Source organism: Rhinopithecus bieti, unplaced genomic scaffold (genome assembly GCF_001698545.2).
Source record: "Rhinopithecus bieti isolate Rb0 unplaced genomic scaffold, ASM169854v2 scaffold_8220, whole genome shotgun sequence".
Lineage (NCBI taxonomy): Eukaryota > Metazoa > Chordata > Mammalia > Primates > Cercopithecidae > Rhinopithecus > Rhinopithecus bieti.
Genome location: NW_016806392.1, coordinates 1,246,969 through 1,272,366, shown reverse-complemented (window position 1 = coordinate 1,272,366; position 25,398 = coordinate 1,246,969).

Here is a 25,398-nt window from a genome sequence, read left to right as displayed (position 1 = left end):
AAAAAAGGATGAGTTTGCGTCCTTTGTAGGGACATGGATGCAGCTGGAAACCATCATTCTTAGCAAACTATCACAAGAACAGAAAACCAAACACCGCATGTTCTCCCTCATAGGTGGGAACTGAACAATGTGATCACTTGGACTCGGGAAGGGGAACATCACACACCAGGGCCTATCATGGGGAGTGGGGAGGGGGGAGGGATTGCATTGGGAGTTATACCTGATATAAATGATGAATTGAGGGGTGCTGACGAGTTGATGGGTGCAGCACACCAACATGGCACAAGTATACATATGTAACAAACCTGCATGTTATGCACATGTAGCCTAGAACTTAAAGTATAATATAAAAAAAAGAATATTCTATTGGCTAGAATATTCTGTTGGTCAGAAATAAGTGGCAGTACTACCATCATTCAATGGGAGGGCATGACACATGGATCATTGGGAGTCACCTAAGGGTACATCCGCCACAACAGTAAAGGTGTATCTTATGACAGTAAATAAACAAAGTAGAATAATGCAAATAAACAAAAGGTCATGAAAAAGAAAGTATTGGGCTGAAATGAATCAATCATCAACTTTTGAAAACGATAATATATTTTGAATTAAAATTACTTAAAATAGAAAGGAAAGCATTCAAGAAGTCCTGAAGCGAGTCTTAACGGAAACAAATAAGTCAGTTGCTCTAATTGCTATTAAGCATACCCAGAAATGTTAAAATAGGTTTACATATATATTTCCCTCACATTCTTAGCACAGCCTACAGATCTCAATTTTGGAACTTTATATTATAATGCAATTTGCACTTATCAAATATTAAATTTAGTTTTAGAGACAACTTAATATAATATCAGAGGAGTTTCCTTTATATGTATGTCCAAACTTTTCTGATGACCTGATCCCCCTTTTCAATGTGTCTCTACATCTGAAGAAATAAAAGTCTCAAAGCAAAGATATGGTAGACTCAGAATAGTTGAAAAATTTCCTGACAACCCATCTTGCTTATCACAGTTCTTTTATATTAACCATCATACTAGATATGAATATACAATGATTTATCCAGATTTATTAGAAGACCAAAAAGAACATAAGGGTCATGAGACAATCTACTTACTTGGGGTTCATCCAACAGAATTCAGTGGAAAAATACTAATTGGAATACAAATGAATTCAAGGAAAAAAGGAAAAAGGAAAAAAGCCTATGCAAATTGCGTCTGTTACAAGAACATTTTGTTTTAGCTGGAATAATTTCAGTGTTGTAAAATTAGTACTTTTCTCTCTTGTTCTCTTTGGAGCTGAACGTTGAAACCTGAACTAGATAAAGTATGCACGTGGCACTGTAAACATAAGAGGAAGAAACATTAACCTGTGAAGGCACAGGGGTGTTTCTCTGATTCTTGCCCCCTGTGAATGCAGGTGCCTGGACTTTAATTATATCCTCATAAGCATTTATGTGACTATGGGCAGATCAGGAGAGCCACCTCTTGCATTCCCCAGCCACTGGCTGTCCATTCATCTGCTGATTCTCACCATTTCACTCTGCAGCTTTCCTTTCACCAAGCAATGGTAAGCCACAAAGAGCTTGCCAAGAATCATTATCTCTTCTAAGAGCATCAATGTTCTGATTATGTTAGTGATAAAATGAGGATTTTGATACTGCCTCTGCCCACCAGAAGTTAATAGTGCAAAAGTGTAATAATAAGTGTGAAAAGTTAAATATATCTTCTGGACTAGGGCATTAATAGCAAAACCAATTCTGGTCATAGTCTCATTTGGTATTTATGGCATCCCACAAGATAAGCATAATTGCAACCCTAGTCAAGAAACCCCGTCTCTACAAAAAATACAAAATTAGCCGGGCTTGGTGGCATATACCTGTAATTCCAGGCAGGATAATCGTTTGAGTCTTGGAGGTGGAGGTTGCAGTGAGCCAAGATCACACCATTGCACTCCAGCCTGGGCAACAAAAGCAAAACTCCGTCTCAATGAAAAAAGAAAAAAAAAGGGTAAAAAAGTTACATGGTCTTCAGAGTCTAGTATCATAAAGTTAACACAAACAACAAAGGTGAAAGGAGAAATGAACAAATAGATGATAATGTTGAAATTTTATTTTGGGGAAGTTTTCCCTCAAGGGAAGTCTGAGAAGTGTCTATGGATTCTGCTAAGGCCATCTACCACAAGAGGTGGTGCAGTGCTTCTCAAACTAGCTAGAGTGAATGACCTTTCTGTTGTTACTTTTTAGTTCCAAAACATTGTAGCTGATTGTTTTGCAGGACACAATGACGATGAAAGTAAAATGTTAAAGATACATAAAGTCTTATTTTTATTATTATAATCAACAGACATAAAATTACTTTATTCCACAAACACTGGTAAATGCTTTACTTGAATTTCTTTCCTTCTCTAGTCACGGACTAGTAACAAAACTTCATAGATCTAAACTTATGTGCAGACTACATTGCGAAGAGTAACAATGTATTGGACAAGTTTCTTGACATGATTGCTAAAATTTATGTAATGAAGAGATTATAGAGCTATTTATTGTAATGTCCCTTAAGATAGGTTAAAGGAATAACGCCAAATTAAATTTCAATAGCATACAATCTATGAAGGACTAAATTATTGTTCAAAGGAACCATTCTTTAATGTTGTAGATGTAACCTAAGCCTAAAATTTAGAATACTTGAGAAAATATTTTACCATACATTATGTCAGAGCATTGTCTACAAATATTATTTCTCTGAAATTATTATTAATAAGGATTAATAAGCAGATGGTTTAAGATTACATTTCCTCTAAAGAGCTACTTCAGATAGATTAACATGGATTGTCAACCAATCAACAATGGAAATTTCAAACTTCCTAAGAAAATTAAGATAAATAGACACATCCTTAAATAGCCACTTTACCTCTACAAGGAATGAAACAAGGGCCTGTGAAAAGAAATATGATTTCATTTTAGATTGTCTTTAGCAATCTACAAATGATAATTGAAGAACTAAATTTTTGCATTATTGAATTTTTAATTTTACAATTGGTGACTTCTGATTGAAATTACACATTACAGTCAAACCCACATACATGCAAACTGAATTAAGCCTATGGACAATGTTGCTAAGTAATTTCACTTCTTGGTGAACTACAAGATAAATTATTTGACACATTCACCTACATATAACTTATGGATTTTATATGTTTTATGCACTTGTTGGAATCTGCCAAAATAAGTATTACAATTTAAATATATTTGACACTGTGCCATTGTACCATTCTTTCTGCAGTTAATGAGATTGCAGAACTAATTGTCTGTTGAGTCCACTTACATAGGACAAAAATAAAACTTTTATACATAGTGCTGAAAGAAGCCATATAATTTTCTACCTAATAGCAAGAAGGACCATTTAAAGTCATTCAAAACTGGGTTTAAGTCATTAAAGTAGACTTAGGCCTTTAAAATATTATAAATACAATTAAAATTATAAAGTAGGGGAAAATGCATTATGTTAAAATATTAACTCAAGTATTTTGACTCATTTTGCTTAGACACAAGTCCTTTGTCTATATGAAGATAATTTAGGAGATCGTATAGATTTACTACAGCTTCTCTCTTACTGATTTGTGTGGACAGAATTAAAGTTTGAGTGATGAATGTCCATTTTGATTGTACAGATTCTTCACAGAGTGATAGAACGTATAGCTATAAAGGAATAGTCACGCCAGATTTTCCTGCTCCATGTGGATAATTGTGACCTCAGCACTCACATGGCAAATTTATCAAGAATGAAACTACTGCACATTTTAGTGTGAATAAAATAATCTGTGTTCAATTGGGAGAGAAGGCTGGCAGGTTTCTATTTTTTAAAAATCAGATGACCAGTTAAGAATGCATTTCTCCTTGGCTTACTGAGGTCATATCTAAAGAGAACTAAAGGCCTCTGTTTGGCAAAACAGACTTTCACATGGGAGAAACTGTTTTATGAAGACTAGTTGAGATGAGGTGACTTTCATTTCTTCTCAATCATTATGCATGTGTGTGTGTGTGTGTGTGTGTGTTTATTTATTTTTTTATTTTTATTTTTTTTTAGTGAAGTGATGAGTTACATGCAACAACTAAGAGAATTGAAGGCACCTGAATTTTTCTTAAATTTTAAAGCTGAGGAAATGATACATCTCATGCCTTAATCAACATCTGGCTTTGATATTTTACATGGTAACTTCACTTTGGTTTAAGTTCAGAAATTTGGCCTTAGGAAGGAATAGGTAGACACTAGAACCCAGGAACAGTTACTTCTATTTTTGCAAAGACATCACCTGGGGCTTCACTCAGCTTAGCCTAGCCTCCCAAGAAAGCATAGACTGATGCTAATATTGAGAACAATATACCCAAGGAACAGCAGAGAGAGACAGAGTGAAGCCAGAAAGGAGAGACAGCTGTCTTAGAATGTATCATCAAGAGGGCCAAAACTAAGTACAACTGATTTTTGTTCTACAGAACATTTGCAGAGAAGCCTCATTACAGGCATCTTCAGATCTTGTATGAGGATGAAAAGAATGGGAGAAAAAAATTATTCACCACCCCACCTCTCATTTTCCTCTTGTTCTAGTTATAATTGCATGGCAACCTAGCAGGGGGTTGCTAGCAGCAGCACCAAGAGCACTAGAGCAACACCTGGAAAAAGAGACGCGTACAGGGACGACACACTCAAGTGTGCATGAGAGGCAGTTTCTCCAATTGTACAGAAGCCGTCAAATGATAAACTAGCAGCAAAAGATAACATTAAAAACTGCTACAAGATTATTAGATTGTAAATATGTTTTGTTGTTTTAATTTTGCTAGAGTTATTTGTGTGTATCATCTCCTTATATTAGTGAATGACTTCTGATTACTATTTCAAAGAGGGGTATAAGGTATACAATGCAAGACTTAAGTATGTATCTCTATTTGATTGGAAACATTTTGTTTATGCTTGAAGTCAATACACAGATGAGTTTATGAAGTAGTATCAACAAGTGATACACTAACGTTCAATCAAATGAAGGTTCAATTTCCGTATGAAATCTGAAGATGATGAGTTGAGCCAAAAATATGTAGAAAATGGAAATATTTTTAAAAAGTAATACAGGGAATTGAATTTCACTCTGACAAGAAATAGTGTAGAATTCAGCACTCCTGTTTCTATAATAAGTAAATGCTGAACAGATGAGAACCAGCAGCTTTTCTTGGATCCATCGGACACCCGAGTTGGCAGAGCCAACAGTCACTCTAAACTCTGGAGAGGCAGGCAATTCCAAAGGGTGGCATCCTGAGCTGCTTTTGTGACTTGTAAGAGATTGGGACCTTAGCAGGAGGAGGCATTCAAATGGGAATTTTGGCAAACTGCTGGAGGAGGCTGAGTGTGCACTAACATAACAGAGAAAGGCTTCTGGGATTGTTGTCTTAAAAGGAGCATCACTTATTCGTAGGTTTTATGTCCAAGACCCCATCATGTTCTCATGAACAAGAGCTGAGAAAGTTATTCTTCTGGCTCAAGCAGGGGAAGAAAAGTGATGAAAATTTCATCATTATAAAATTTTCTCAGAGCATTCTGCAATACAAAAGCCTCTTCCCGGAAAGATTATTTGCCAGAGTCTTTCCTCATAAAGGAATTCTTTCATTTTCGCCTTCACATTTCAAGAAAGAGTGGTGTGTGTGCACATGCATGCATGTGTATGTGTGCATGTGTCTGTGTGTGGGTAAGTCTATGTGTGTGTGGGCTATACCACTGGAAAAACTTTTATGAAGGCCACAGCACATAAACACAGGCCAACTAAAAGACTGAGGTTTATAATAATATTATAGAATGCTTCCCCTCCATCACACCTTACTATCACACCAGCAGGTCTTCAGTATAGTAACAGTAAATGAAAACTAAAAAAGCGACGTAAGCAGTCTCTCTCTGGGAAGTACTTAGAGTAGCCCAAAGTCAAGAAGAAAAACAAGCAAATAAAACAGTAGTAAAACTTGATGCTTTAGGCACCTACAACAAGAGCAAGAGTAAAGACCAGTTCCTAGGAAGAATTACATAAATCCAAACTCTAAAATCACTTTACCTCTCTTACCCTACATAACGTGTCTAGCTGACAACAAAAACCTAAAAGGATATCCAATGGCAAGTGAAAACACAGTCTGAAGAGAGAAAACAAAAATCAAAAGCAGACATATGTATGACACCAACATTGTAAATATCAGAGGGAATTTATCTGTGATTAATATGTTAGCAGTGCTAATGGCATAAGCAGAAAATGTAAGCAAAGAGAGGATGTGTTTTTCAGCTTGGGCTGCTCTAAAAAAATGTCATGTACTGGGTGCCTTAAACCACAGAAATTCATTTTTTTAAAGAGATATGGACAAAGCAAAGAAGTCCAAAACAAAGAAGATGGCCCATTTGGTTACTAGCGAGGGCTTTCTTCTGGCTTGCAAATGCAACTGCGGGAGAGCACACTCTGGCCTGTCTTCTCATTGGGTTATTAATCCCAGCATGAGCACCCCATCCTCATGAGCTCGTCTAACCCTATTTAGCTCCCAAAGACTCAGTTTCCAAATACATCACACTGGGGGTTAGGGCTTCAACTTATGACATTTTGGGAGACACAAATTGTTAATCCCTAACATTCTGCCCCCGGCCACCCAAAATTCATGTCCTTCTTGCGTACAAAATACGTATATTGCATCTCAACAGCCCCCAAATTCTTAACTCATTCCAATGTCACCTTTAAAGTCTAAAGTCCAAATTCTCATTTAAATATTATCTAAATCGGATATGGGTGAGGCTCCTGGTAGAATTTATCCTGACATAAATTTTGTCTCCAGATGTGAGCCAGTGAAACCAGATGAATTTTGTGCTTTCAAAATATAATGATGAGATATGCATTGGGTAGACATTCTCATTTCAAAAGGGAGAAATAAGAAGGAAGGAAGGGTTGACAGGACTCAAGCAAGTCCAAAACCTAGCAAAGCAAATTACATTAGATCTTAAATCATGAGAATAATTCTTTTGGCTTGATGTTCTGTCTTGCAGTCCAGCTGAGAGGCGGTGTCGACTTCTGTACCCTGTGGGACCATGGTCCTGCCTCCATGGCTTTGTTAGGCAGGGGTGAAAACCCCAAGGCTCTATGAAGTGAAGGCCTGGCCCCAGCATGCTTGGTGGCTCAGCTCCAAAACCCACGAAGCGTTGTCCCACAACCAAGCCTCCTGTTAAAAGCAAGGTAGTGGCCCTGGTAATCTCTGACTCACATTTGAGGTCATTTTTTTTTTTTTTCTCTTGAAGAACAGTGCACAATTTGCAGCTAAATGGCTCTACCATCACATCTTGTAAAATCCAAGAAGTCCAACAGCCTTCATTTGTTTCATTCTGTCTCCATCTCCTTCAATTCAGACTGGCAGTGTTTCTGCTCGTATAATCTCATAAATTATTTATCAAGTAATAGTGCAGCCACTTCCTTTGGTGATCTTCAGGATAGGCTTTCTCCCTCTTTTTTTCTTTTTTCTGTTTTTTTTTTTTTTTTTTTTTTTTTTTGCTTATGATATTGATGGGCAGAGAATTTTTGAAATCTTCAAGGTCTGTTCTTTTTTTGCTTAGCAATTTTTTCTTCAATCCATCTTACTACCCTCACACTTTATGATAACCATACAGGAGGAACCAAGCGACTCCTTCAACATTTTACTTATAAATTTTCTTAGCTAAATATCTAATTTCATCACTTGCAAATTCTACCTTCCACAAAACATTAGAACACAGTTCAGTCCATTTTTTTTTTTTTTTGCCATGTTATAACAAGGATCACCTTTCCTCAAGTTCCCAATAAGATTTTATTTATTTCCATCTGAGACCTCAGCAGAATCAACCTTAACATTCATATTTTCAGTATTCTTAGTACCTAAGAACTCTTTCAGCTTCCAGTCATTATGCATTCTCATAAACACTTGCACATTTTTAGGCATTTGTTATAACGCATCAGCACTCGCTCCCAGTACAAAAACCTGTGTTAGTCTATTTGGGCTGCCATAATAAAATATCATAGACTGTGTGATTTACACAATAGAATTTAATTTCTTACACTTCCAGTGGCTTGGAAGTTTAAGATAAATATGCAGCTGATTAAGTTGCTAGTGAGGGTTATTTGCATCTTGCAAATGTCCTCTGTACTGTGTCATCATATGGTGGAGAGAGAGAGAGAGGGACAGAGAGAGAGAGAGAACGAATAAGCTGTCTTGTGTCTCTTCTTATAAGGATAATAATCCCTGCATCGGGACTCACCCTTATGAATTCATCCAACTCTGTATCTCCTACAAGCCCTGTTTCTGAATATTATCATATTAAGAGTTAGGGTTGTAAATTATGAATTTTGAAGGAACATGCACTTAGTCCGTAACGGAGGAAAATTCTAAGAGCAGAAAGAAATGCTTTAATGGCTCATAAGTGGGCTAGAAAGGGTTGAATAAAATAATGAGTGAGCTTGATAATAGGTCCACAGAATCTACTCCAATAGAAATGTAAAAGGAAAATAAAATTAAAATCAAACAGAAAGAAAAAAAACTTCCAAGAACTGCAGGGCAGTTTCAGAAGATATAATTGTGGGATGTATTAAAAGCAGTGCTTAGAGGGAAATGTATAGCACCGAGTGCATATATTAGAAAAGGCAAAGATATAAAATCTATATGCTAATTTTTCAATTGAGGAAACTAGATAAAGAAGAGCAATTTAAACCTAAAGCAAGCAGAAGAAATCAAATAATAAAAAGGAGAGCAGAAATCAATAAAATAGAAAAGACATCAAGAAAGTCAATGAAACCAAAAGCTGCTTCTTTGAAAAGATTGATAAAATTAGTAATTGTGCCAGGCTAACCATGGAACACAAAGAGAAAGCACATATTACTGTTAATAATACCAGTAAGGAAAGAGTGTCATCATTACTGAGCCCACTGGTATTAAGAACATAATAAAAATATATATTGAGAACTCTGTGGAGACAAAAGTGACCCTGTCTTGGATGTTAATCTGCCATGTTGACCTCTACTTAATTCCATAAATGCCTCCTGATTCCTACATTATTTACTGTCCCTGGTGTAAGAACAAAGCAACCTTGGTGTTATCACACAAATTACAGGCTATGAAGCTCATAACACTCTTGCCTGTTCTGGAGGGTCACCTTTAATTGTATCTCTAGAGCACATACTTTTTTCCTATGGTATATGAGTCTTCTGGGAAGTAACAGTGCAAAGATCTACCTACCAGATGGCTGCCCAAAACCATGCTTCTGTCTGTAAGTTTCCTTAATAAATCAACCAATACCAACAAAGTGGATTTGCCTGCCTTCTTTTGTTTCTTGGCTCCTCTGGCATTTGGGGGTTGCTTTGGGTTTATGGCCCTTTCACAGAACAAACTCTGGACCATTTCCTTGTAACACAAAACCTAGCAAAGTCCATACATGGAAAAATAGCTTATTTGAATAGATATATGTCAACTAAATAAATAGCATATATAATTAATAACACTCCAAAACAGATAATGCAAGGCCTGAATTGGTGAATTCTACCAAACATTAAAGAAATAAATTGTACCAATTCTGCACAATCTTTTCCAGAAATTATATCAGAAGAAACACTTCCAAACTTATTTTATGAAACTAGCATTTTTCTAAAAACAGAACATGATAAAGACATGACAGGAATGGAAATGTAGAGATGAATACTGATAAGCTAAATGAAATGGATGAATTCCCTGGAATGAAGATGAACAAAGATGCAAAAAATTTCAATAAATTTATTAATAAATTGGATGGAATTTATTACTAAATTGCATTCAATGATGTCTAAAATAATTATATACTAAACCCAAATGAGACGTAGTACTGGAATGCAAGGATCGTTCAACATTCAAAAATCAACCTATGCAATGGTATAGCATATTAAGAGGCAAAAATTGTATACTCATTACCACTGATGCATAAAAAATAGTATTTGACAATTCTAACATGCATTAATAATCAAAACAATGATCAAACTGGGAAAAGAGGGGAACTTCTTCAACTAAGTAAAGAATATCTACAAAACTTTTAAGTAATGGTGAGAAATTTGACAATTTTCCCCTAATATTTGAGAACATGGAAAGTGTGTTCTTTCCCTACTCCTATTCAAAATTATACCAAATATACTAGCTAGTATAATAAGACAAAATTAAAGGAAAGAAAACATAGAAAGATTGCAAAAGAAGAGTTAAAACTGTCCTTTTCACGGATTACATAAGTTTGTAAGTTTAAAAAATTACAAAAAATATCCAAAATCTCCTGGAACTAAAAAATGAGCACAGCCTCATCAAATGATAAAGCATTACTATGCAATAGTAAATTGGAAAATATAAAAAAACTTATGTCTAAAAGCATGCATAGAATCTATATGTGAAAACTAAGAACTCTGATAAAAAAATCAAAAGTCTAAATAAGTAGGCAGTTAGTATATGTTCACTGATTTTAAGACATAATATTGTTATCAATTATTTGATAAATCGATTCTAAATTTCCTGTGAGGAGAAAATAGCCAATACAATACTGAAGAAGAATAACAAAGTAGGATGATAGAATGATATAAATTACCTGATTTCAATATGTATGGTATGGCTATAGTAATCAAAATAGCATGATATTGGTAAAATAACAGACATATAGGTTGGTAGAACAGATAGCGCAGAAATTGAGCCATACAAATAGAGTCAATTTAATTTTTATTAAAGAATCAGTCTAGTGTAGAAAGCTTAGGTTTTGTTTATTTGTTTTTTGTTGTTGTTTTTTTTTTTAACAAATGGTGCATATATTTGGAAGTCCATCTGCAAATAAAGAAAATATAAACCCAGACATTTCATCTTTCACAAAGAAGTTTTCTCCAAATGGATCGTAATTTTAAATATGGAAACTAAATGCTTTACAATTCTAAAAGAAAAGACTTACGTGAATGTATGTTTGATAATGAATTTTGGATACAATACTAAGATCATGACCTATGAAAGAAAAGCTGATAAATTAGACTATATTAACATTAAAAAATTGTAGTTGGTGTAGACACCATTGAGATAATTAAATTCAAGGCACAAACTGGGAGAACATATCTGCAGAATATGATTCAGATAAAAGACTTGTTTCTTGGATACATGGAAAACTCATAACACTCAACAATCAGAAAACATGCACCTAATAAAAACTGGACAAAAGACCACACCAAAAAAAAAATAAATAAATAAAATACAAATAGATAATAAGCACACAAAACATACTAACTTTTAATTTCTTTTTTAACTTTAATTTTAGGTTCAGGGGTACATATGCAGGTTGGTTATATAGATAAATTGAATGTCATGGGGGTTTGGTGTACAAATTATTTTGTCACCCAGGTAATAAGCACAGTACCTGATAGGTAGTGTTTTGATCCTCACCCTCCTCCCAGCCTCCACACTCAAGGAGGCTCCAGTGTCTGTTTTTCCCCTCTTTGCATACTCAGCATCTAGCTCTCACTTATAAGTGAGAAAACACAGTATTTTGTTTCTATTCCTGCATCAGTTTGCTTGGGATAAAGGCCTTCATATCCATCCATGTTTCTGCAAAGAACATGAACTCATTCATTCTTATGGCTGCATAGTATTCTATGATGTATGTGTACCCTATTTTCTTTATCCAGTCCACCACTGATGGGCATTTAGCTTGATTCCATGACCTGGTAGTTGTGAATATTGCTGTAATGATTACACACATTCATTTGTCTTTATGACAGAATGATTTATATTCCTTTGGGTATATACCTAGTAATGTGATTGCTGGGTTGAATGTTAGTCCTGTTCTAAGTTCTCTGAGACTTTGCCAAGCTGCTTTCCACAATGGCTGAACAAATTTTCATTCCCACCAGCAGTGTACAGGCATTCATTTTGCTCTGCAACATCACTAGCATCTGTTATTTGTTGACTTTTTAATAATAGTCATTCTGACTAGTGTGAGATGGCATCTCATTGTAGTTTTGATTGGCATTTCTCTGAAGATTGGTGATATTGAGCATTTGTTCATATGCTTATAGATCAATATATGTCTTCTTTTGCAAAGTGTCTATGTTCTTTGCCAAATTTTTAATGGGGTTGTTTGATTTTGCTTGTTACTTTGTTTAAACTTCTTATAAATTCTAGATATTAGACTTGTATCAGATGCATTGTTTACGAATATTTTCTCCCATTCTGTAGGTTGCCTGCTTATTCTGTTGATACTTTATGCTTCTGCACAGAAGCTCTTTAGTTGAATTAAGTCTCATTTGTAAATGTTTGCTTTTGCTGCAATTGCTTTTGGTATCTTCATCATAAAATCTTTGCAAGGGGCAATGTTCTAAATAGTATTGCCTAGGTTCTTGTTCACAGTATTTATAGTTTTAGGTCTTACAGATAAGTCTTTAGTCCATCTGGAGTTGATTTTTGTACATGGTGTAAGGAAGGGGTACAGCTTTAATATTCTGCATATGGCTAGCAAATTATTCCAGCACAATTTACTGAATAGAAAGTCCTTTCCCCATTGCTTGTTTTTGTCAACTTTGTTGAAGATCAGATGGTTGTAGGTGTGCAGCATGATTTCTAGGCTCTTTATTCTGTTCCACTGATTTATGTTTTTGTTTGTTTGTTTGTTTGTTTTGTTTTGTTTTGTTTTTTTTGTTTGTTTGTTTGTTTGTTTTTTTTAACCAGTACCATGTTGTTTTGGTTACTGTAGCCTTATAGTATAGTTTTAAATTGGGTAACATGATGCCTCTAGCCTTATTCTTTTTTTTTTTTTTTTTTTTTTTTTTTTTTTTTTTTTGCTTAGGATTGCCTTGACTATTTGGGTTCTTTTTTGTTCCATATTAAGTTTAAAATAGTTTGTTTTGTTTTGTTTTGTTTTGTTTCTGATTCTATGAAGGTTAACTTTGGTAGCTTGATAGGAATAGCATTGAATCTGTAAATTGCTTTGGGTAGTATGGTCACTTTAATGATACTGATTCTTCCTGTCCATGAGCATGAATGTTTTTCCATTTGTCTGTATTACCTATGATTTTTTTGAGTAGTGTTTTGTAATTATTGTAGAGATCTTTCACATCCCTGCTTAGCTGTATCCCCTGGTACTTTAGTATATTTTTGGCTGTTGTGAAAAGGTTTATGCTCTTCATTTAGCTCTCAGCTTGGAGATTGTGAATGTACAGTAATGCTACAGATATTTCTACACTGATTTTTTATATTGAAACTTTGCTGATGTTGTTTATTAGATCTAGCAGCTTTTGGCCAGAGAAAACTATGAGGTTTCCTGAAAACTGTGAAAACCCTAGAAAACTATGGGATTTTCTAGTTATAGAATCACCTTATATGCAAACAGAGAGAATAGTTTGACTCCCTTTCTTCCTACTTGGATGTCTTCTATTTCTTTATCTTGCCTGATTGCTCTGGCTAAGACTTTCAATGCTATGATGAATAGAAGTGCTGAGAGTGGACATCTGTCTTGTTCTGGTTCTCAAGCAGAATGCTTCCAGCTTTTGCCCATTCAGTATGATGTTGGCTGTGGGTTTGTCACTGATGGCTTTTATTAATTTGAAATATCTTCCCCTCCATGCCTAGTGAGTTGACAGTCTTTAACATGAAAGGATGTTGCATTTTATAAAAAGCGTTTTCTATATTTATTGACGATATCATCATATGGTTTTGTTTTAGTTATGTTTTGTGATGAATTAAATTTATTAATTGTGTATGTTGAACTAACCTTGCCTCCAGGAATAAAGTCTACTTGATTGTGGTGAGTTTGCATTTTGGTGTGATGCTAGACACAGTTTGCTATTATTTTGCTGAGGATTTTTGAATCTAGGTTTATCAAAGGTTTTGGCCTGAATTTTTTTTTTTTTCTTTTCGTTTTTGGTTGTGTCTCTGCCAAGTTTTAGTATTAGAATGATGCTCTCCTCATAGAATGAATTAGGGAGGAGTCTCTCCTTCTCAATTTTTTTGGAATAGTTTCAGTAGAAATCACACCAGCTCTTCTTTATACATCCAGGAGAATTTGGCTGTAAATCTATCTGGTCTTAGGCTTTTTCTGTTTAGTGGGCTTTTTATTACTCATTCAGTTTTAGGAATCATTATTGGTCTGTTTAGGGATTGTATTTCTTCCTAGACAGGATATATACTTACAGAAATTTATCCTTTAATTCTAGGTTTTCTGGTTTGTGTGCATAGAGATGTTCATGTTAGTCTCTGAGAGATTTTTGTATTTCTGTTTGGTCAGTGGTAATGTCCCATTTTTCATTTCTGATTATGTTTATGTGGATCTCTCTTTTTTATTAGTCTAGCTAGCGTCTAGACTCATAAAAATCTTATTTATTCCTTTAATCTTATTTATTCCTTCAAAGGACAAACTCCTGGATTCACCCATCTTTTGTATGGCTTTTTTCCCTCTCAACTTCATTCAATTCAGCTCTGATTTTGGTTATTTTTTGTTGTCTACCAGCTTTGGGATTGATTTGCTCTTGCTTTTATAGTCCTTCTAGGTGTGATATTAGGTTGTTAATTTTAGATTATTCTAACTTTTTGATGTGAGTGTTTAGTGTTATAAAATTCCCTCTTAACACTGCTTTAGCTATGTGTCGAAGATTCTGGCATGTTGCCACTTTGTTCTCATTAGTTTCAAAGAATTTCTTGATTTCTACCTTAATTTCATTTCTTACCCAAAAGTCATTCAGAAACAGAGTGTTTAATTTCCATGTAATTGTATGGTTTTTGAATGAGTTTATTATTATTTATTTTTATTTTTATTGTGCTGTGGTCCCAAAAGTGTGGTTGGTATGATTTCAGTTTTTTTCTTAATTGCTGAGGATTGCTTTATGGACAGTGTTGTGGTCAATTTTAGAGTATGTGCTATGTGCCAATGAGAAGAATGCATATTCTGCTCTGGGGAGTAGGAAGTTCTGTAGAAGTCTGTTAGGTCCATTTGGTCAAGTGTTGAGTTCAGGTCCCAAATATTTTTGTTAGTTTTCTGCCTTGATAATCTTTCTAATACTGTGAGTGGGGTGTCGAAATTTCCCATTTAGGGTTATCTAAATCTCTTTTTTCTAAATCTCTAAGAACTGGCTTTATTAATCTGAGTGTGCCTGTGGTGGGTGCATATACATTTATGATGCTTGGATCTTCTTGTTGTATTGATCCCTTTACCATTATAAGATGCCCTTCTTTATCATTTGTTATCTTTGTTGGTTTAAAGTCTGTTTTTGTCTGAAAATTGGAATAGCGAACCCTGCTTTTATCTGTTTATCAATTGCTTGGTAAATTTTTCTCCATCCTTCTACTTTTAGCCTATGCTATTGCATTTGTAAATGAAATACCATTTGAGATGGGTCTCTGGACAGCATACAGTTGTGTCTTTCTTCTTTTTCCATCTTGCCACTCTGTATCTTTTAATTGGGGCTTTAGCCCCAATTAAAATGTTACATAAAAGGTTAATTTTACATAAAAGGTTGATATTTACATAAACGGTTAATATTTTCCAGAAACGATTAATATTAATAATACAGATTTGATCCAGTCATTGTGTTGTTAGCTGGTTATTTTACAGATTTGTTTTTGTGGCTGCTTTATAATGTCAATGCTTGATGTAGTTAAGTGTGTTTTTGTGGTGGCTGGAAGGGTCTTTCCTTTCCTTATTTTGCACACCCTTAAGAACTTCTTGCAGGTCAGGTCTGGTGGTAATGAATTCCCTTAGCATGTGCTTGTCTGAAAAGGATCTTATTTCCCCTTTGCTTACTAACCTTAGTCTGGCTGGATATGAAATTCGTTGTTGGAATTTCTTTTATTTCAGGATGTTGAATATAGGCCCCCAATCTCTTTTGGCTTGTAAGGTTTCTGCTGAGAGTTTATCTGCTAGCCTGATAAGGTCTCATTTGTAGGTGACCTGAGCTTTCACTCTAGCTTCCTTCAGGATTTATCTTTTGTGGTGACCTTAGTGAATCTGATGACTATGTGCATCAGGAATGGTCATCTTGTGTAGTATCTCACAGGACTTCTCTGTGTTTCTTGAATTCGTACGCCCTCCTCTCTAGCAAGACTGGAGAAATTTTCATAGACTATACCGTCAAATGTTTTCTGAATTGCTTAATTTCTCTCCTTCTCTTTCAGGAATGCCCACGGGTCACAGATTTCATCTCTTTTGATAATCCCATATTTCCTGGAGGTTTGCTCATTAAAAAAAAATTCCTTTTTTAAATTTTTGTCTGGTGGATTTGATTTGAAGAACTGGTCTTCAAACTCTTAGATTCTTTCTTTAGCTTGATCTATTCTGCTGTTGATGTTTCCTATTACATTGTGGAATTCTTGAAATAAATTCCTCATTTCCAGAATTTCAGTTTGGTTCATTTTGTCTTGCAGTTCCTGGATGATTATACTAGATTCCTTGGATCTCTTGGATTGGGTTTCAATTTTATTCTCAATCTTGATGAGCTTCCTTGCCATTGAGATCCTGAATTCTATGTCCATCATTTCAGTCATCTCAATCTGGCTAAGAAGCATTTCTGGGAGACTGGTGTGTTCATTTGTAGGTAAGGGGGCACACTGGTTTTTTGAGTTGCCAAAGTTCTTGCATTCATTCTTTCTCATGTGTGAAGGCTGGTGCTCCTTTAACTGACATAAGTTGAATATAGTCAGTTGGCCTCATTTCTGAGTGTTTTTAGAGAGCCCGGACTCAGTACAGAATCTTGATTTGTGGCAGGAGCCTTTGCTTTTGTTTTCACATGCACTTTACACTGACAAAATATTTTGGTGTTGTATTCTGGATTCTGATCCAGTAGGTAGTGCTTAACAGTGTTGGCCAGCAGATAGGCTCTTAGCCACAGGCTGTTTTATGTTTTGGCACAGTTGGCAGTAGTGCTCTGTGGGTGGGGAAGAGAGAGACGACCCTCACGTTAACTGCTCTTGAGCCTTAGATGCGTCCCCTCCAGTCATTAGCTCCACACCCATGTTTTCTTTGTTAAATGTTATGGTTCATGCAACTCCCTCAGGCGGGGTCCGCAGTTGGTAGACCAGCCTATGCTTCCTGGGACAGCCCTGTAGAGGGAGGCACACTCTATTCCTCAACCAGTCTGCAAACCTGGGCATCTCATACCTCTCAGTGTTTCAAGAGTGAGGGCTACCCGTTGCTTAGGCAATGCCCAAACTTGCAAATCCAACTGGGCTAGCAGCAGTGGTGGTGGGTGGAGTCACCTGATCTGTCATCTCAGTGCTACCCAGGGCAACATAAAGCTGCACCATCCCACAGAGTTTAGGTAGAGGTGAGTCCACAGTGTTGGAATTCCCCACTGGTGTGTCTTGCCCACCTAGGAGGAGCGTATGTGAGTGGGATCACCCAATCCACTGTGCAGGTGTTGCCTGGGGGAATACAGAACTGCCCATACCCACAGAGTTCAGGCAGAAGTGTGACTGTTGTGCTGAACATCTCAGCAGGTGTGGTCCCCATGGCTACAAGTTGCAGGGTGGGTGGAATCACTGGCTATGCTGTCTGGTTGTTTCCCAGGGGAACAAGGCTGTGCCTGCCCACAGGCACAGTTGAGCCTTGTCTGATGAGGGGAGTAGAAAAATTTACTGCTCCTGGGCCCTGTGCCTTTGTCCTTATTGTGTCTGTGAAAGTGGCGTCAGGCAGTTCTGGGGTCCAAGGCCTGTGCAGTTCCCTATAAATTTACATACTATCTCTTCAAAAACTCTGGGCGCTCTCTGTATCAGTTTAGAAGCCCCGGGGAGTTCAGGACGTGCCTCCCATTTACAGGCTTGCACAGGTCCCTGCGGGAAGCGTGAATCCCCTGGCGGCTGTTACTCACTCACTGTTTTCCTGTGTTGGGAGCTTCTCCTGGCTCTGCACTGATCCTAGATGGGCTCCTGCCCAGCTTTGCTCTTCTCTGTCCTCTGCATCCCTTCCTGCCTTGATGGATCCTGCAGTGTTTCTTAGGTGATCGGCTCACAGTCATCACTCAGGGCCAGTGTTCACTATCCACCTCGTTTCCTAGTCCTGAGAGTGGCTCAAGAGCTGCTTCTAATCTGCTGCCTTGACTTGAATCTCATTTTATTTTGTTTTATTTATTGTTTGCTTTAAGCTATTTTCCTACTTTCTTGCTTTTCTTGAATATATTTAGGAATTATACTTTGTTTTTTTCCTTCCTTCTTCTCTTTCTACTTCATTCTTTCTTTCCTATCCTTTATGCTACTAGATGTTTTGCACCTTATTCCATTTTTACCTCCTACCAGCTTAGAATGCTATTTTCGTGGTTAATCTAAAATGTTAATTTCTCTATTAAAAGATTAAAATTAGCATAGTGTTATATAAGGTATAGATTACAGTTTAGTATCCTATTGCTCCGTATTTTATCTTTATCCTAATTTCTAGATTTAGGATTTAAATGTATTGTTCAATAAATGAATATTTATTTTTATTTTCTTTTTAATTGTTTATTTTTTTATTAGAGATTTTTTTCACTGTCACTCAGGCTGCAGAGCAGTGGCTTAATCATAGCTCACTGCAGCCTGGAAAGTCTGTGACCAAATAGTCTTCTTGCCTTAGCCTCCCAAGTAGCCAAAACTACAGGCACACTCTACTTCACGTGAACAAGTTTTAATTTGATTTTATTTCAGTTTTGTAGAGATGAGGTCTCGCTTTGTTTCGGCGGATAGTCTCAAGGACCTGGTTTCAAGCAGTCCTCCCTCCTTGGCCTAGCAAATTGCTGGGATTACAGGCATGAGCAACCTCACTTGGCCCAATAATTCTTTATCTTGGCCACATGTTTATTATTTTATTTTTCATTTCTTCCTCCATTCCACACTTTTGTCTGGAATTTTGTTACTTCTTAAAATATTTTTTGAAGTTCTTTAGTAAGATTATTTTGAAAGAAAATATTTTCAGTTAAATTTTTAATTGAATCATCTTCATCCTGTCATTATTTTTAAAACACTTTGGTACATATTTCTTAATTGAAAGTTATTTTCCATTAACATACAATTAAGATATTTTCTTACTGTCTTCTTTCTAACTTTTAATGATTACACTCTCACATACTTATTTATTGCAATGCTTCTCTCTACCTTAAAAATAGTCTCTCTCACTCTTTCTCACTTCGTTTCACTGTTTCTCAGTTTCACATAAATATTTCATTTATTCTAATGGCATATGTTGTGTTCCCTGTATCTACAAACTCAGTCTGTCATAAATTCTAGAATTTTCTCAGCCATTATATATTGAAAGGCTTACTCTCATAACTTTCTTTCTTCCTTCTTTCTGTAGATCTGTGTAGATGTTTACTGGACTTTGTTTCTCTAATTCATCATCTCCTTACACCTCTATGTGCATTCTGGGTAATTTCTTTTGATCTGTACTCCAGCCCAACAAATCTCTTTGGGCTGAAAGGTCTGCCGTTTGCCTGATGGGATTTGCTTCATAGGTAAATTGCTCCTTCTCTCTAGCTACCTTTCACATATCTTTCTTTTGTTTTGACCCTGGAGAATCTAGTACCCATCTCAAATCAAAATTAATGATATTGAGAAACTTAATATAATGGTTTGTCATTTTTATATCTTCTTTGGAAAAAAATGCTTATTTGTACCTTGAAGACATCTTGTCAGCATCTCACAGGGTTTCTTTGTATTTCCTAAATTTTAATGTTGTCTTCTCTAGTAAGGTAGGAGAAATTTTCATAGATGATAATCTCAAATATGTTTTCCAAATTGCTTGCTTTTCCTCCCTCTCTTTCAGGGATGACAATGAACCAGGTTTGGTCTCTTTACATCATCCCTTATTTCTTAGAGGCTTCATTCATTCTTCTTTATTTGTTTTTAATTATTTTTGTCTGGCCGCAATATTTCAAAGTACTCGTCTTTGCAATCTGAGATTCTTTCCTCAGCTCGGCCAATTCTGCTGTTAACACTTGTGATTGTATTCTGAAATTCTTGAACTGAGTTTTTCAGCTCTATCAGGCCACTTTGGTTGTCTGTTAAAATGGACATTTTGTCTTTCATCTCCTTTAACTTTTCATTGTATTTCTTAGATTCCTTGGATTGGGTTTTGACTTCCTCCTAAAACTTGATCATCTTTCCTGCTGTCTCTACCCTGAATTCTATCTTTTGTATTCTGAATCTATTCTGAATCACTGCCTGGGAACTAGTGTGGTGAAAAGATACTCAAGCTCTTTGAGTTGCCAGAGTTCTTGCATTGGTTCTTTCTTATCTGAGAAGGCTGACGTTCCTTTAATCTTCGAAGTTGCTATACTTTGGGTAGATTTCTTTTTTTTTGCTTTTATCTTCTTTGATGCCCTTGGGTTTTTTATTGTGGTATAAGGGGGTTCAGTCAACTGGCTGTCTTTCTGGAGTATTTTGGGGGACCAAGGCTGAGCTCAGCGTTCCTGGGCTGAGTGCTTTACCTCTAGGGGATTGGTACCAGTCCTTGCCTTTTTTCTCTGGCCCCTTGAGGTTAGGAACCTGCTGAATTGGAGCTGCCAAGGTGTTCCTAGTCCACTGGCCACAATATTCTGATGGGTGGGGCCAGCCAAAGCATTTTGTCAGAGAAGTCACAATGAGGACCATGCTTACTCATGCATGCCAATAGCCATGGGAGTGCGGTGGGGAGCACACATGTCAGCTGGAGTGGGGCACTGGCTGGAGGAGGGCTGTGGCATTCCTCTGCTGTGGCAGGGCTAGTGTGCTGATGGGGAGGGGAATACTAGGCTCCATGCTTGTGTTTGTGACAGTGGCTGCAGCATCAGTAGGTGCAGAGCTGCCAGCATCCGTGCATGTGTTTGCAGTGGCAGCAGTGGTGGCATGGAGATGAAGTGGGGCTGCTAGCATTTAAATTTTGGATAATAACTATTTTAACAGGTGCAAGCTGGTATCTCATAGTGGCTTTTATTTGCATTTTTCTAAAAATTAATGATACTGAGAAACTTCATATAATGGTTTGTCATTTTTATCTTCTTTGAAAAAAATGTTTAGTTGGGTCCTTTGCTGATTTTTATTCAGCTTATTTGTTTTTCTAATATTAAGTTGAATGAGTTCCTTATATCTAATACATGGTTTGTAAATATTATATTTCTAGTCTTTAAGCTGCTGTTTCATTTTGTTGATTGTTTCCTTTGCTGGCCAGAAGCATTTTTAGTTCAACCTAATCTCACCTTTTCATTTCTGTTTCTGTAGCCTGTGCTTTTGGTATGACATACAAAAATTCATTGTCATCGCCATGTCCAGGAGATTTGCTTCTATGTTCACTTCTATGAGTTTTATAGTTTCGGGTCTTACATATATGTCTTTTATTCATTTTAAGTTGTTTTTTGTTTATGATGTAAGATAAGGGTCTAATTTAATTCCTTTCCTTGTGAAAATCCAGTTTTGCCTGGAGAGTTTATAATACTATTTCATTTCCAGACCTCCACGATAAAGTGAAGGTTGGAATAAAGTGAGTCACATAAAGTTTTTGGTTTGTCACTGCATATAAAAGTCATGTTTGCCCTACACTGTAAGCAGACAATAGCATTATGTCTAATGAAAACCAATATACATACCTTAATTTAAAATATTGTATTGTTAACATATGCTAATAATTTTTGGACATTCAATGAGTTATAATATTTTTGCTGGTAGAGATTTTTGCCTCCATATAAATGGCTGCTGACTGATCCAAGGGGTGGTTGATGAAGGTTGGAGATGACTGTGGCAATTTCTTAAAATAAGATAAAAATGAGTGGGCCACAACCATTAACTCTTCCTTCCATAAAAAAAAAAAAAAAAAAAAAAAAAATTCCTCATAGCATGAAATAGTGCTTGACAGCATTTTCCCTACAGTACAACGTTTTTTGTTTCTTCCAAAATTGAAGTAAATCCTCTCAAACCCTGCCACACTGCTTTACCAACCAAGTTTATGTAATTTTTTCAATCCTTTGTTTTCATCTCAAGAGTGTTTATAGCATCTTCACCAGAAGTAGTTCTCACCTAAGGAAACCACTTTCTTTGCTCGTCCATAAGAAACAACTTCTCATCAACTCCAATTATATTGTGAGATTGTGGCAATCTAGCCACATCTTAAGGCTGCTCTTCTAATTCTATTTCTATTGGTATTTTCACATCTGCAGTGTCTTGCCCCACTGAAGTATTGAGCAACACTAAAGTCATCCATGAGCATTAGGATCACCTTCCTCCAAACTCCTGTTAATGTTGATATTTTGACATTCTTTCATGAATCACTAATGTTCTTAGTGGCAGCTAGAATCGTGTATTATTTCTGAAGGACTTTTAATTTACTTTGCCCAGATTCAGCAGAGGAATCCCTATCTATGACAGCTATAGCCTTGTAAATTGTATTTCTTAAATCATAAGACTTGAAAGTCAAACTTACTTTTTAATCCATGGGCTACAGAATGCACAGTATGTTAGCAGTTGTGAAAACAACATTAATCATCTCCCTGTGCATCTCAGTCAACACTCTTAGGTTACCAGGTGCATTGCCAATAAGCAGTAATATTGTGAAAGAAATGTTTTTTTCCTAAGTGGTAGGTCTCAACAGAGGGCTTAAAATATTCAGCAAACCATGTTATAAACAGATGTGCTGTCATCAAGGCTGTGTTGTTCCATTGATAGAGCACTGACCCAGTAGATTTAGCATAAGAGCCCTAGCTTTTTTGGGCCCCTTAAGGGACCTAGCTTTTTTGAATTAGTAAAGGAGCATTGGCTTCAACAGAAACTTGCCAACTACATTAGCCTCTAACAAGACAATCAGCCTGTCCTTTGATGCTTTGAAGCCAGGAATTGACTTCTCCTCTGAAAGTCCTATGAAAGCCCTAGATGGCATCTTCTTTCAGTGGAAGACTCTATTATCTACATTTAAAAATCTCCTGTTTAGTGTAGCCACCTTCATCAGTGATCTTAGCTAGATGTCCTGGAAAACTTGCTGCAGCTTCTACACCAGCACTTGCTGTTTCACCTTTCACTTTCATGTTATAGAGATAGTTTCTCTCCTTAAACCTCATGAACCAACCTCTGCTGGCTTCAAACTTTTCTTCTGCAGCTTCCTTACTTCTCTCACCCTTCACAGAATTGAAGAAAGTTGGAACCTTGCTCTGGATTAGATGTTGACTTGAGGAAATGTAGCTGATTTGATCTTCTATCCATATCACTAAATCAGGCTGTTTCACTTCTTATTATTTCTATGTCCACTGGAGTAACACTCAATTTTTTAAAAAAACTTTTCTTTTGCATTCACAACTTGACTGTCTTGTGCAAGAAGACTAGCTTTCAGCCTATCTTGCCTACTAAGCTGAATCATGTCTAGCTTTGTTTTAAAATGAGAGGCATGTGACTATTTCTACCCCACAAACACTTAGAGGCCATTGTTGGGTTATGAATTGGCCTGATTTCAATATTATTGTGTCTCAGGGAAGATGGAGGAACGAGGATATGGAGAGAAAAGTTGAAATGACTGATTGGTAGAGCAGTCAGAACACACACACACATTTGCCAATTTAGTCCACTATCTTATATGAGCACAGTTTATATCACCCCAAAACAATTACAATAGTAATATCAAAGATAACAAATCACAGATCACCATAAAAGTTAAAGCAACAATGAAAAAGTTGGAAATATTGTGAGAATTGCCAAAATGTGGCACAGACACATAAAGTGAGCACATGCTCTTGGAAAGATGTCGTTGATAGAATTACTTGATGCAAGGTTGCCCAAAATTTCATTTAAAAAAATGTGAAGTAAAATAAGGCAAAGCACCATAAAACCAAGGTATGTCTGTTTCTCTTCCCTGCTGTGTCCTCTTGGTGACGTTTTCAAAAATTAGTTGATTGCATATGTTTGGTTTTATTTCTGGGCTCCCTATTCTGTTCCAGTGGTCTATGCATCTGATTTTGTGCCAGTACCATACTCTTTTGATTACTAAGGTTTCGTAATATAATTCTGATGAGGCAGTGTGATGCCTTCAACTTTGTTTTTCTTTCTCAGAATTGTTTTGGCTATTTAGGTCTTTTGTGGTTCCATATAAATTTTAGGATTGCTTTTTCTATTCTGTGAAGAATGTCATTGGGATTTTGATACAGATTACATTGAGTCTGTATATTGCTTTTGGTTATGTAAAACTTTTAACATTAATCTAGTCTTAAGTCAGTGAAATGTGATGTTTAAAAGTTTCAATGTAAAATACATAGAATAAGGTTAAATATAAATTATCATATAGGAAGAATACAATATGTACACTTATTTGGAGACATTGCTGCATAGTATGCTAATGCCTTGTGGGTTTGGAATGTATTCTTCAATTATAGCTTCAATTCCCAATTGTTCCCCTCATATTCAAGAGAGACATATTTTGCTTTAAAATTGACAGACTTTTCTGTATTTTGGTAACACATTATTCCTAATATAAACTGTTAACTTCAAAAATCAACCCTGCTGATATCCTGAAACATAAACATTGGTGCACTTTTAAGCATCTCTCAGATGTACTGCCTTATTAATAGGATTGATAACCATTTATGCAGAATTTCTTGAGCAGATAATAATAATAATCTATGTGGTATATTAAGAATTTGAAATTGCTTTTGGTTTGTTTGTTTTTAGACAAACTTTTACCTAGGAGTAGTTTAGGCAGACATTTGCAAAGATAGTCAGGAAATTTCAAATACCCAGCACTGTATTTCCTCTGTTGTTAATATATCATATTATGGTGGTATCTTTGACACAACAAGTGAATTAATATTGGCATACTATTAAGCAAAGCGTGTACATTGTTAATATTTACTTGGTTTTATTTAGTGTCTTTTGATGTTCTAATATCCTATCCAGGATATTATATTTTATTTAATCATTATGTCTCCTTAGCCATCTCTTGGCTTTGACAGTTTCTCATATTTTCATTTGTCTTTGATGACATTAAGCATTTTGGGAAATATTGTCAGTTTTAGTAAAATGGTCCTCAATTAAGATTTGTCTGAGGTTTTCTCATAAATAGCCTGGAATTATGATTTATTAGAAGAATGACTACATTGTATCAAGGGTATGTGCTATGATCCTGACTTATCAGTTATATTGCCATCTTTGGTCATATGTCTTAGGTAACGTTGGTCTGGTTTCTACACTATAAATTTAATCTCCATTACCCTTTCTGTATGGTACTCTTTAGAAGAATGTCAATATGTGTAGCGTACTCCTAAGTGGTGGGGAGATATATCACCTCTTGAGTGGGGAATGTCTATGTAAACTATGTGAAGTTTTACCACATGGGAGATTTGTCTATCATTTCTTACTTATTTATTTGTTCAAATGCTTTTTTTTTTTTTTTTTTTTTTTTTTTTTTTTTTTTT